Genomic DNA, 15,207 nt, shown 5'->3' on the forward strand with positions numbered 1-15,207 from the left:
GGCAAATACAATCAATGGAATGGGCAGGCCTAATATAATCAGTTAGTCTGAGCTTAGCATAGGTGGGTGCAATCAGGAGGGACGGCAGGTCTAACCGCATCACAGAATAGGCTAGTCCAACTTTGACATAGGTGAGTACAATCAATGGAGTCAGCAGGTATAATAACATCAACCGAATAGGCTAGTCCAACTTTGACATAGGTGAGTGCAATCAGGAGGGACGGCAGGTCTAACCGCATCACAGAATAGGCTAGTCCAACTTTGACATAGGTGAGTACAATCAATGGCGTCAGCAGGTATAATAAAATCAACCGAATAGGCTAGTACAACTTTGACATAGGTGAGTACAATCAATGGCGTCAGCAGGTATAATAACATCAACCGAATAGGCTAGTCCAACTTTGACATAGGTGAGTACAATCAATGGCGTCAGCAGGTCTAACCGCATCACAGAATAGGCTCGTCCAACTTTGACATAGGTGAGTACAATCAATGGCGTCAGCAGGTATAATAACATCAACCGAATAGGCTAGTCCAACTTTGACATAAGCGATTATAATCACTGGAGTCAGCAGGTATAATAACATCAACCGAATAGGCTAGTCCAACTTTGACATAGGTGAGTACAATCAATGGCGTCAGCAGGTCTAACCGCATCACAGAATAGGCTCGTCCAACTTTGACATAGGTGAGTACAATCAATGGCGTCAGCAGGTATAATAACATCAACCAAATAGGCTAGTCCAACTTTGACATAAGCGATTATAATCAATGGAGTCAGCAGGTATAATAACATCAACCGAATAGGCTAGTCCAACTTTGACATAGGTGAGTACAATCAATGGCGTCAGCAGGTATAATAACATCAACCGAATAGGCTAGTACAACTTTGACATAAGCGATTATAATCAATGGAGTCAGCAGGTATAATAACATCAACAGAATAGGCTAGTCCAACTTTGACATAGGTGAGTACAATCAATGGCGTCAGCAGGTATAATAACATCAACCGAATAGGCTAGTCCAACTTTGACATAGGTGAGTACAATCAATGGCGTCAGCAGGTATAATAACATCAACCGAATAGGCTAGTCCAACTTTGACATAGGTGAGTACAATCAATGGCGTCAGCAGGTATAATAACATCAACCGAATAGGCTAGTCCAACTTTGACATAGGTGAGTACAATCAATGGCGTCAGCAGGTATAATAACATCAACCGAATAGGCTAGTCCAACTTTGACATAGGTGAGTACAATCAATGGAGTCAGCAGGTATAATAACATCAACCGAATAGGCTAGTCCAACTTTGACATAGGTGAGTACAATCAATGGAGTCAGCAGGTATAATAACATCAACCGAATAGGCTAGTCCAACTTTGACATAGGTGAGTACAATCAATGGCGTCAGCAGGTATAATAACATCAACCGAATAGGCTAGTACAACTTTGACATAGGTGAGTACAATCAATGGCGTCAGCAGGTATAATAACATCAACCGAATAGGCTAGTCCAACTTTGACATAGGTGAGTACAATCAATGGCGTCAGCAGGTATAATAACATCAACCGAATAGGCTAGTCCAACTTTGACATAAGTGATTATAATCAATGGAGTCAGCAGGTATAATAACATCAACAGAATAGGCTAGTCCAACTTTGACATAGGTCGGTATAATCAATGGAGTCAGCAGGTATAATAACATCAAAAGAATAGGCTAGTCCAACTTTGACATAGGTGATTATAATCAATGGAGTCAGCAGGTATAATAACATCAACAGAATAGGCTAGTCCAACTTTGACATAGGTTAGTATAATCAATGGAGTCAGCAGGCATGATAACATCAACAGAATAGGCTAGTCCAACTTTGACATAGGTTAGTATAATCAATGGAGTCAGCAGGTATAATAACATCAACAGAATAGGCTAGTACAAATATATATGTTGCATGCACACAGCTACTCCTACAGACCTACTCCTCTTTCGAATGCCTTGTCTGCAGGCTCTCTCCTGACCACTCTCTTACCGTGGCTAACATCTATCAGCCACCTGATCAGATCACCTCCTCCCTCCTGGCTTCTACCACTCAACTCCTCCCTGTTGTGGATGCTCCCTTTTCCTCCTCTGTACTCTTTCGTGACCTCTGCGATTCTCCCTCTCTCTATACATTCTCCCCTCTGGCCTGACTCACTCCGCAGGCACACGCTACATGCTCTGATCTCCTCTGACCTCTCCCTCTCCATCCCTCTAACCACTCCCTCTCCTGGAGTGATTGCTCCGTCCTTTCCTCCCATCTCTCCATCTCTACTCCTCAGGCCAATCCAACTCCAAAACTGCCACCTACCTTCTCGGTCATCTAACCCATGAAACATGTCAGTTGAGGCTTTTTCGCCCCCACTCTCTCCCCCACTCCTCCTCCGGCTGACTCTCATCCTGACACGGCCCTTTCCATGCTCTACTCTTCTATCTCTGAAACTCTGGATGTTCTTGCCCCTGTCATGAGGATCCGCTTGAAGCCCAAAGCTAAGTGCAACTCTTGGTACGACTCTGACATAGCAACCCTTGAACGCAAGTGTAGGGTGGCTGAGAGGAAATGGCAGGCTTCTTGTACATCCTCTGTCAGACATGCCTGCCGCCTGCTCCAAAGGCATTACCAGCTCCTTGTCCGAATGAAGGAGAGGGCCCATATCCAAGCCTCTGGCCTCTAACAACAAGGCAGAACTCTTTAAAATCTGCAAGGAGCTGGCCAACCCTGCTGCAGTCTCTACCTCTCCTATCTCCTCCCAGGCCCTTTACACAGCCCTTGCCTCTCATTTCATCTAAAAAAAAACAGGACATCCTGTCCACTCTCCTGTCCTCTCTTCCCCCTTCTCTCTCCTCTACCTCTGGTCCTCCTAAAGCTGTCCCCGTCCCACCTTCTCTTCCTTTCCTCCTTTCTCCCCCGACGAGGTTTCAAGACTAGTCCGATCTATGAAAGTCTCATCAAAACAGGTTTGTCCCTGTTTATCTAAAACCATCATGGACCATATTGACACCCTTTCTCCTGCTCTGGCTGCCTTCTGTAACCTCTCCTTCGCCTCTGGAGCCTTCCCCGCCCCCCTGAAGCACTGTTGTGTATCCTCTTCTCAAGATACCCACTGCCGACTCCTCATGCCCGGCTAACTACTGCACGATCTCCATCGCACCTTTCCTGGGAAACTCCCGGAACAGCTGGCCATCTCCCAGCTTAATCTTCAGACTGATTCTGCAGCTAGTAAGGCCTCTGACCATAAGGGGAGGGCTCCCACCAGCGGCTGGCTTATCTAAGGTCTAGGACCCTTCTTATGCAACAGGGAAGCTACCAGCTACTGAAATGGAACCCAGAGGATGTCTCCTCTTCTTTTTAAGTACTGATATTATGCTCTTGCTTCATAGATTCTAAAAGTGGATTCTGAGGTGCTCAAAATGCATTTCCCTTCCCAACTCCATTGCACAGCTCTACCAATGTACAACCCTTAAAATGTACTACACTCCTGGGTTCTGCAACACATCCACAACAGTTCCTGTCACATCTAATGCACATATACCGAGATATAGGTTTTCACAAAACAAAAAGGCTTCAGGGAAAGAGGCATAATATGCATTACATAACAGTGTTATCAATTGACATTTCACTGTACAAATGTCTGAGAGCCAAGAATGAATAATGTTGTAAAAGGAAGTATTTATTTACACATTCTCTCCCTAGAATAACGACATATTCCAACTCTGCACGTTCACTTAGAATTCCAACATGTGTTTGTCTGATAAGCACCAAGTCTCATATTCTGTAATCAAATCACTCCACATCACTTCTTTAGCCCTGGATATTAAAGTACATGTCAAGCATATAAAGCACTGTCCAACTCCACCTGGGGTTTAAATAGCCTTTCCATTGACGGACACAAGTCCTTTCCAGCCTTACGCCTTCTGTTTAAGATACATCTAAGTCCAAATAAACTTGCTCTATCACTGAAGCAATATGCATACAATGTCATAAAGTAATAGGTTTGATGAGCCTATACAAGCTATTTTATGGCAAATCACAATATATCAAGCAATATATATATCTATGCAAATCATCATAATGTTCAAATGCATAACAAAATATCACTGCATCATCCCAAAACCAAAGGTGGAGCACATTATTGAGTCAAGCAAACCCCATTGCAATACTTTCCCAGATCATGACTCAAAGGTGCAGCTTAAGGCGTGCACCCCCTTCTCCCTCTCACAGGATCATAGCATCGCCTCAGCAAGTCAGCCAACCAGCCTTTTATAGATACTTCTCATCCTTCAAACTCTATCAGTTGTTATAACCCTAATTATTTATAGATTTCACTATGGCAATGCTGTTTTTTTCTGTGCTCACTGGCATATGTGACTAACGTCAGGTGGCATAAAGTGCCAACCTGCTTTTTTCACCCATTGAGAAATGTGGCATATCACTTTCATTACCGCCTGCATTGGCTTCCTGTGACCTCTCAGATTGGGTTTAACGTGCTTTGTCTAGCTCATTGTGTCTTTTATGGCAAACGTCCCCCTTTCTGCATTGGATCCTTCCACCCTTGTCCTCCCTGTACCTTTAAATCTATTCCTCTAAATGAGCAGGTGCTGTGCCTTTTTTTGGGGGGAAGGGTTGCTCCCTGTATCTGGAATGCCCTCATCTGAGATGGCACATCACCACGGGCCAGATGACCTTCAGATGCGTGCTATAGACCCATCTGGTCTGGTTTCTTTCCTTAATTCTGCTGGATTCTCCAATGTTTTAATGTCCTCCTGCTGTTAGAACCCATAAACCTTTGGGTGAATATGTGCCATAGACAAATGCTTTCTTAAATTAAAAAAACGCAGCTCTTCATACCAGCCCTACAGATAAGTGGTGTATTAACCAATTACTCCACACAAATTGACAATTACTAACTTTAAGAAAGTAGCAAAACTCCCAACTGTAAAATTGGAAGCAATAGACAAATAGGTGCCAACTTTCCTGCTTTCTCCCACTCAGGTTCGTGAATATGTTCAGCCCAGTCATGCCAGCCAGGCAGTACCAGTGAATGGCAGCCTACAGGGATTTCTGCCTGATATGTAGAGAAACTAAAAAGTAAACATTTATATTTTATTTTACATGAATCGCTAGTCATAAAGAAGTTTGAATTACAAAGTTACAATTGTTTCTACATAAGTAAACTAACAAATAACTTGCCTTTCGGTAATGTTTTTTCTGATGGATATACCTGCCACGATTTCCTCATCTATGATATCCATATCCTAGCACAGCTGTTCTCCAGAAACCTTTCCGTAAATAGGGCGTGCCTCTGTGGTGCATCGCCCAGAATGTCGCAGAGTTTGTGATGCACTCTGGACCTAGGCGGCGGAGAGTAACCCAGGGTATTGGCCCCCTTTCCCATCAGGCACTGAAAAGCAGCTGGAGGTTTACATGGTGTTGGTGCTGGTGGAATGTCCAACTCCAGGGAAGTGTCCATACCGCTGTGCCCTGGCAGTTCAGCTGCCAAGTCCAGCATGTCGCCACTCCCATAGAACTTAGTCCTTCTCCTCTCTAGAACTCATGGGCTCCAACCCAAATGGGATCTGGCCGCCTTCCTCATTGTGTCATACTTTTCAACATAAGTGTTGATGGGAAGCGGGACATATTCCCACAGAGCCACAGAGTCCATGGCGTGATGTCGTTGAAGTGTGGAAAGGGTCATGGGGAATGGCTCGACTACTTATACTGGCCTCAGTGTCATTTCTGGCACAAAGAGGCTTTGGATGGACCCAACACAGAGCCATGCAGAGTCCCTCACGGAAGAAATGTTTCCAGAGAACAGCTGCCCTGGGATATGGATAACATAGATGAGGAATCTGTGGCAGGAAGGAATCCATTCGAAATGCCTCTACTAGAATTACATGTGTACACACCCACAAAGTACTCTTACTTTCAACATCAACACATGGGGATTAAAATACCCCACATTTAAATTATCTGCGGACCTTGTTAATTAAATTGGAGAAAGTTCTATCTCCTATGGCTAATTAGACTAAACTTGGCACAACACATGTGCAAAGACTGTTTTACAAAGGGAAAACATGGTGAATGGAATCCATAAAACTGGAGTCTCCAATATCACTCCAGAAGTCAGTTTCCAAGAAATGCATGCCTCACCTGGTGTGCCATCCTTGCTGAATGCCACATCGTTTCCACTTTTTGTAGCATTTTCTACAGCACTACTGTGTTCTTTTCTCCTTAGGATCCCATTACTGTATTACACTATTGCCTAGCTCTGTTGCAGCATAAGTATATGGTTCCCTAGCCTGGGATCGGCATATGGAGGTGCAGTTACACAAGGGAGGGTGCATGCCCACCATTAAAGCACTACCTTATGAGAAATTGGTTTGGTGAGAAGAGTCCAGAGAAGATGTCAAGTGTTCCATAAAATTATGTTTACATGCATTTTAGAAAAGTGACATTTTGTGAATAGAGTAGAAAGGGCAAATGGAATAGAAATGTTTGCTGTGTTATGAAACAATAAAACTCATGCACATTTGGAAATGAAATGGTGCCTTTCTGTCTGAAATGAAAGAGTTGTGGGTGTAATGATATCACAGCTGTTCTCTAAATTCCAAGAAGGAATAGTGGACATAAATGTTTATAAAATAAGGCTGGTCTTGGATAAACTGACATGTCTAATGTAAAAGTCTCCCACCGGGATTCATACACTGAAGGAAATGGTGATAAAATGAATATTGATTTTCCGCCAATATGTCACTGTGTTAACATTAAATGAAATTGTTAGTAATAACTTCATTTGTGTATTAAATCTTTTTTTCTGGCTTCACATTTGTGTAAACTGCTTCCTGGAACCGAGGTGATTCAATTGTTTTAGTGGGGTGACCACCTCTATTCCAGTTTTATGCTGTAATGAATGTTATTGTCCACTTTTTAAACTTTATTGTCATGAAAATGGAGAGAGTGTGTTGTGACGGAGGAGATGGGGTAAATAGATGGTCGTAATGGGTTTAGTGGAGGAGTGGGAAAGAGGTGAACATCGAGGGAGCTGGTCGTGATGGAGCAGGTGGGTTAAAGAGGAGTGGGTAATGGGGTCTGTGGAGGGGTGGGAAAGTGGTGTACTTGGAGGGAGCTGGTCGTGACAGAGCAGGTGGGGTAAAGAGAAGGAGGTGCTGGTATTCAAATCTGCATGGTGTGCCCTTCCATACCATAATCCTAAACTGAAGACGATATGGCATCAAAGAGAAAAAATTGTGTAAATGAAGGTAAGTGCTCACAAATTAATTAATATATACAAAATGTTGTAATTATTCCAGTGAATTAAACCCATATATTTCCTGTCTTGTATAAACATTTGTTAGCATGACCTGCCACTTTTCTTACACTTTGAACAAAAGCGATGGATGAACTTTCTTTTGTATGGGATTTTGATTACTCTAGTGTTTATTTCTTTTCATGGGATTGTGATAACCGAGGTATCAGAAATGATACTGGGACACAAGTTAGACATGATTTCGGCTGAAGACTTCTAACCCAAACTGGGTTGGGAAAAGGCCTTGCTGTCCCTGCACTAGCAGAGTTTCCCTACTTAAACTCAAAACTAAGGATCTCTTAGTATCAGAATGTCCAATCCAAACCATCCTGTGTCCAAAGTACTATTCTGACCCTCACACTCCAAACAAAAACATGAAAAGGATGATGGCTTTGGCCTTGAGTGGTTTATAAATGTTCAGCTACAGGCTGTTCAATGCCATGTCCGTTCCGGCTGAGGGGCGTGAAAGCTACTCGCACCCTGGAATTTCCTGGCATGCAGATAGTTTTCTGGGGGGGGTGCCGTATCAGAGATGCATGTGTGTGACGCTTCCCCTGTCGGGCGGAGGTTTGAAACTGACAACAAAAGAATGGCTGCTGCCATTAAAATGGAAGAGGGATTAGCTCCCTTTTCAGATGATGGCGGCCGTTGAAAATAGGCTCAAAATGGCTGCTGTCATCCGAAAGGGACCTAGTCCCTTTTCTATTTTAATGGCAGCTATTTCCTTTTCCTTATTCTTTTTTTTTTCCGCTACTGCAAGCAGTGATGGCGAATCGCAACCAGGAAAGGCAGATTGTGATTAGTCAGACTGCCTATTCCGGGTTCAAAAGAACAGTTCTTGACGTTTCCTTGTGTTAACAGCAACATTTATCTTCAAACTCGTTGTCTTTTTATGTGTTGTTGGCATACCTGGTGTACTCTTCTGCCTGTCTCTTAAACCAACACAGCCTGCTGGCTATGTCATATCTTATTCACTTCCAACTCTCCCCGTGTATTTCCCTGTCAGGATTTCTTTTACACCTTTTGCAACAGTCTGGTATACTCTCCTGCCAGGGCTTTTCATATGTGAACTCCTACCCACTCTCCCAACTTTGATGCTTCTGCTTTTCAGCCTCCTTGGCTAATATACTTCGGTATGGATTGAATTTGCAAATGAAAAAGCATTAACAAAAATGATCCAAAATGAGAAGACTCTAAAACAACTAGGCTTTGATATAGCACAATCAGAATTCCAAGAGCCCAAAACTGGAAAACAGCAGATGAAATTTGACAGCCAAACAATGATGCCACAGAAGAGTAACGAATGGAATAACGGAAAAGAAATCTTCAACACACACAAAGAGACTCAGATAAGGAGTAAGATGCATGAGAACAGTGGAAGCGAAGAAACGCAGAGAAAGTGGCAGGAATCAAGGAAAGAAAAAGGAATATGGAGACAATACAACGATTCAGATGTGAGCGAATATGAAAGCCCCTATGACCAAAGATAACAACGAAAGAACAACAGGAAGGCCATGATCTCAATATGTTCATGGAACACACGTGGACACAAGCATTTGTTTAGAGATACAGGAGAAATACTAAATGACTGTGATATAGTTTGCATACAAGAACCCTGGATAAAAGAACAACCTATATCTGACCGATTTACGACATTGAAGAACCCTGCGATACATAGAGAAAAGGGCCATCCATCAGCAGGACTATTGACTATGCTAAAATGCACAGCAAATATCGAAATAATCAAGTCGGAAAACATACTTCCTTGGATTCAGGCCACCACAATAAACATTAATAACACCCAATCCGTACCCAATACCAACAGAAGCACAGATAAAAACTTTATTTGGTGTGTAATAAACGTATATTGGAATCCCAATGCAATAAAAGAACTCTTTATAGATAGCGTATTTTCAACAATTGACCAAGCAAAGACCGAAGACCTAACAGAATTCATCATTTGCGGCGACCTAAATATACATCTATTCAATAGGGAAGGCTGTCTAATAAACAACAACGTTTTGGAAAATAGAGCTAGACAATGGAGCAAAGAAACTGCAAACAGATATCTGTTGAGATCAGATTGCATGGACAACACTGGAAGAAGCATGATGGAAACCTGGGCAATGGGCGGAAAAACTGCAATAATAGATTACATCTACATGTCACAAGACATACACAAAGAGATAACATATTCAACCAATCTCAAAAACCCAAACAGCGATCATTACATGTTGAAAAGATGTTTGAATATTGTGCCCACGAAGAAAGCTACCTGTCGTCTACCGATAATGGAAATAAACAAAGGAATGAGCAGCTTAAGGATTAGTCAACAGAATGTGAACAAGCTTCCTGATGCTATGACAAAATCAAACTTGGAAGACAAGGAAAGGATGAACTATGGTTGGCTCCTTCTCCCATATATGAAAGACACAAAAACAACCCAAACAACTGTACAGATCCACCAACATGCATATAACTTGAAAATTGCACGAAAAAAGAAAGATCTGAGACACACAATAAAGCAAATAAAGAAAGAGAATACGAAAGATACGGCATCAGAAATCAAACGGGCAAAACAACAACATAAAAATTGGATGAAAAACAACAAGGCAATGATGCTCCAAGTCGACGCTGAGGAAATGCTGCACGCTGTAAGTAACCGGAACACGAAACAGTTATGGACTCTACTCAACGCGCAGCCTCGGATCCAAGATGCCATGACAGCAAACGTACCAGAAGCAAGTTGGATAAAATACTTCAGGGAACTTTATGGAGAAAAGACAATGGACAAACACACCGACAAACGGGCAAAGATTGCTACATGGCAGCTTGAGTGGGAGATGGATGATATCCATGAAGCAATAAAAGCTTTAAATATGTCAAGAGCCCCTGGACCCGACGGATTGACTAATATGATAATCAAAAATAATCCGAAAATATGGAGATCTATATGTAACAGCATATTCAGTCTCATACAAACAACCAAAAACATACCTGAAACATGGCAGCAGGCCATCATCATACCAATTTACAAAAGTGGCCCTGTGGAAGAACCCTGCAATTACCGCCCACTGGCTTTACTAGACCCTCTCGGGAAAGTATTTTCAAGAATACTACTGAGGAAGCTGAATAACTGGGCAACAAAGGAAAAAAAATATGCAAAGAGGCAGACTGGATTTGCTAAAAATATAGGAACCAACATCAACCTGTTAAAGCATCAAGCCATACAATCAAAGACACAAATATACCCCGGAATCATAGACTTAAAACTCGCATTCGACACAGTCAACAGAAAACTCCTTTGGAAAAAGCTCAGCGATTGGGAATGTCCTAATAACATCCTGGAACCAATTAAGCTACTATATCAGAACACATCCATCAAGATAAGAATGAGTAAAGAAGGCATACTCTCTAGCAAGATAAAAACAACCAATGGATTAAAACAAGGATGCGCCTTGGCCGCTACCCTCTTTCACCTTTACACAGCAGACTTAGAAGGATGCATCCACACACCCCGGATCAATCCACCAAAACTGAATGGTACAATAACAACGTGCATCATTTTTGCGGATGACATAGTTGTACTTGCTAAAACCCCACGGGGCCTGCAAATTGCTATAGACAACATACAGTCGTATATGGACAAAAACCAACTGATAATAAATGTGAACAAAACTAAAATTATGACTCTGAAGAAACAACACAGCAAGAAAGGATGAAAATATGCCTATTATATTGGAAAAGAAAAAATTGAGGAAGTGAACAAAGTAAAATACCTTGGCATATGGCTAAATCAATCGGCATCAGAACAGAAACAGTAGCACTCCTCAAGAACAAAGCGTGAGCCTTAGCACGGCAAGCAAAGGTAATACACGCAAAATATGGAAAATTCTCCATGACACCAATAACAATGTTATACAAACAGAAAGTGATGGCCATACTTTCATATGGCGTAGAATCAATGCTGATTATAGACAAAAATGTATGGCAACAAATTGAAGGCTTGTTCTGGTGGAAAGTTCTAAATCTACCCCCATCATTTCCCATGCCACGTATTAGAGCAGAACTAGCTCCACAATCACTGCAATCTCGTGTCCTCTGGAAGCAATTAGACCTATACAGAAAGATAACAAGCGAGAACTTTCCACCACCGATAGAAATTCTACAAGACAAAGAAAGTGAGATGACAGCTCAACCTTTGGAACTGTGGAAAAATGTCATCAAAGCTAAATGCGAAGACGAAGGAATATCCAGAGATCAGCTCATAAACAGACCACAGAGAGCAAAAAAAAGATTGATAGAAAATTACTGGATAAAGACAAATGAGGCTAGGTCCAAATATGCTTTATAATCATGGCGGCATGGAATATAATAACAGAACAAAAGAAATTCTGCAGATTCTGCGGCAAGGAAGCAACATTAGAGAGTCTACACCACATAATAATGATCTGCCCAGCTCTAAGCGAGAAAAGAAATCTGTCTGTTGGATGGTTTATGCAGAACCAAGCAAAACGTACACCCAAAGACAGATGGGCTTCAATCCTAGTGGGAAAGGAAAATAAAATGGATATATGCTGTGGTCTCATTCTGGAACAACTTCATGGAACAGCCACAGATAGGCTAAGAAACGACAAAGGATGAAAAGACCTTTAAAATCAGAAAGGTCTATGCATATCTCATGGAAAAGAAGGCGAAATAAAGTGATCCAAAATAAGTAAATGAAATGAAAGGTTTGAAAGACAACCCAAAAACATTTAAATAAAATTTTAAAAAAAAGATGCAAAATTTTGAAGGAATTAACAATGAGAAATGATGTGATGATTAAGCAGAAACAAACTACAATTACAGAACAATGGGGCTTACCTAAACCAACTGGACAGAGCCCGTGTGGACAATGTAGTTGTTGTGCACAGACCAAAAGAACCAAGAACATTGATTTGGGCTACCTAAATTGTGGGAACAAAGATCCTTGAGCAATTGTAATTCCATGATGGTAATTTACACAATCTGAAAGAAAAATAAAGGTCAAAATAGGGGAACATAAAAGTTGCATAAGGAACAATACCTTAAATGCACCCCTAACTGGTCACTTTAATAGCCTAGGCCACAAACCAGAAGAATTAAGGTGGTCAGTAGTAATGAAAATTGGACAGTCTGACAATACCTGTAACAGTAAACAAATGCTCAGTATACAAGAACAGAAAATGATCTTCCTTACTAAAAGCCACCTCACGGGCCTGAATGAAAATATAGATTGGAATGTGTTTATAATTTAGACAAAAAACTGGTGGTTGTGCACTACTTTGCGGTCCATGTGATCGATTGTGCTCCGTTATGCCGCATTAGTATTATCCACTTCAGTATACTATCTAGATGAGTGGGGCGAGTTACCTTTGTTTAAATTAACATGATGGTCCCCTTAATTAGGGACCCCCCCCAATACTCCTACCCCCCTTCTTTACCAGAAATGCAGATAACATATAGAGTACTATATTAGATGTACTCGAAGCCGTCAACTCACTCCTAGATCTCACTCCTAGATCCTTAATTCTAATTCGTAACGCTACCATTCTAACATGGCGTTATGGATCTATAGTACCGTTCAGCAGTCCTTTTTCTATCACATCGGACCACTGACGCAGTACGCATGTGTAATTTGGGTTGACGTGCACTCTATCCCGTGATATGGCGGACATGGTGCTGAGTTCGCTGCTCTGGTGTGTTATTCAATATACACCATCACTCTGCTTCCCGTTGGACCTTTACCCTTTGGTGAGTGCACCGATGTGGAGCTGGCTCTAATTCTAATCCCGATTTACATTGACTATAGTTTTTCTCCTCCCTCAATACTGGGTAGGGATGCGTACCACTGTACCGTTAATGTACACTTCTCAGCAATGTTGGCAATCTGTTTCCCAATGTATGCAACTTCCTCCCGCGCGCACTCCATATAGATCGCACTCTCCTCATCTTTTGCATGGCCCAGCACATTTTGGTTCCATAAAGAGTGATGCATATGCCACTTTATTTTCACTCCTGACATTTGTTTTCCTCACTCTGCAGCTCCAGATATTTTACATATTAGGGCACGAATATAATTTTGTGTTTACTTTACTGCTCGACCTAATGAGGCATGAACTAGTGCCACCATATGGATTCAGCTCTTTTAGATTGTCGCAATCGTTTCTTCCCCTTCACTTATACTAAGACGTGCTCTGTTTGAACACTATCTTGATGTATACATTAATGTCTAACACATGTATACTTTAACCTATCTGCTAATTAAAGCGTGCTTTGTCCTTTAGGTATAACCACGCGCGATTACAACATCTTTTTCAACTTTATAACAGTACACCGGAGAGAATGACAGTAAGTACTATAACTCTCTCTCCGGTATAAACTTGTGACGATCTGCTAAGCGATTTACTCCTTGTCTGCCACCGCTTCTCGATTTTGATGACAGGACCCCATGTGTCCTTTTTGTATATCCATAGGGATAAAAGTGACTGGATTACAGACTCCGTTACCAGCCTCACAGGATGCGATACCGACATTAATAGACGGTAAGCACCACTATTATACCGCTTATATTTGACACAGTGGATAATAACACTGGTGACCATTACTAATTAGGTCCCTCTCTTTTGCTTTTGTACCCAGGTTTGGTCTAGACGCTTGAACTCTACTATACAGAGAAGAGCCTATGGAACAAGCTACTTTGCAATTGTTCCTTTGGGGATGCATTTGAGCAATGTCACCTTCAATTTAAACACCAGTTGTTTGTTGCCCAAACTTAGATTTGGACTGTGTTTGTAAACCACTGAAAGTTGTGACCCTATGGGTCCACGCTTGAGAAATATAATGCCCCTGAAAAGAATCCTGTATTTATATTACTAGCTGTAGGAACGAAACATGTAGGGTTTATTTTAACACTATAACCAAGTGTTTGGAGGTGGATCAATTACCACATGTGATGTTAACAAAGCATTAGACAGCGTACACATCAACTTTAGAGTAACTCTCGATTGGAGTACTCTGTGCATTGCTTGTTTTCTTTTGCTGTCTTTGTGACTGTGGTTTCTATCATTTACCAACCAGGATTCGGATTCTACAGAAATGAATATTTCACTGAATGGTGTCCAACATTGTGTTTTGTTTGCCATTTGTGTGTTGTAAATAGGTGCTTACATTATTGTAACAAGATTGCATATTTTGCACAGTTGACACCCTGAGGTGCCAATCACACCTTTCAGGTATCTGCACTTCGCACTTTGGGATATTTTATACAGTTGTTTATGATGTTTTATTGAATTGTGTTTTATAATCTTGCATTAAAAATATGTGTGATACTGTTGAGTTAGAGTGCTATTGGCTTCATTTTCCATGCACTTGTTTGTAACGGTTTTGTGATGTCAAGTGTTTACAGGTGATGCATACCCCGTAGTCTAGCGATTTTTCTCACCTTACCTTACGAGACAGGGAGTCTGTTTTATATTGACATATTATTTGTATCAGGTTTACTCCCCTCTCTTTTACCTGATATCCCCCTCCTTTTGAATCAGAGGGTAAGGGGCAGGCAGATTTCATTACCAAGTCTGAGTGAAATTCCCACTCATTGGTAGACACGTAAAAGGAATTCACACTCAAGTTCTTGTGCTTTTTCTGTGCTTTTCAAAAATAACAATATACAGTATCGATAACAAGGAATTCCAATTTCTCCCAAAAATAAACTCTCAAAGTAAAACCGTATTATGAGGAGTTCCCTTCCCCAAGTTTCATGCCTTTATTCACAAAACAACAATGTTCCATAGGAGCTCCGGGGTTCCCATCCCCAAGCTTCATGTCTTGATTCACAAAACAAC

The 15,207-nt window shown here is 41.5% G+C and overlaps 1 long non-coding RNA gene across 1 annotated transcript in view; it reads left to right on the plus strand.

Moving 5' to 3' along the window:
* LOC138498091 (uncharacterized) overlaps window positions 1-14,701 on the plus strand; it is a 62,399-nt gene extending 47,698 nt beyond the window's left edge. Inside the window, exons 3-5 of the long non-coding RNA XR_011278695.1 lie at window positions 13,651-13,714; window positions 13,840-13,908; window positions 14,006-14,701. This is a non-coding gene — a long non-coding RNA (uncharacterized lncRNA). The remainder of the gene's footprint in view (window positions 1-13,650; window positions 13,715-13,839; window positions 13,909-14,005) is intronic.
* The last annotated feature ends 506 nt before the right edge of the window (window positions 14,702-15,207 follow it).

Source organism: Ambystoma mexicanum, chromosome 5q (assembly GCF_040938575.1).
Source record: "Ambystoma mexicanum isolate Mex_15411 chromosome 5q, UKY_AmexF1_1, whole genome shotgun sequence".
Classification (NCBI taxonomy): domain Eukaryota; kingdom Metazoa; phylum Chordata; class Amphibia; order Caudata; family Ambystomatidae; genus Ambystoma; species Ambystoma mexicanum.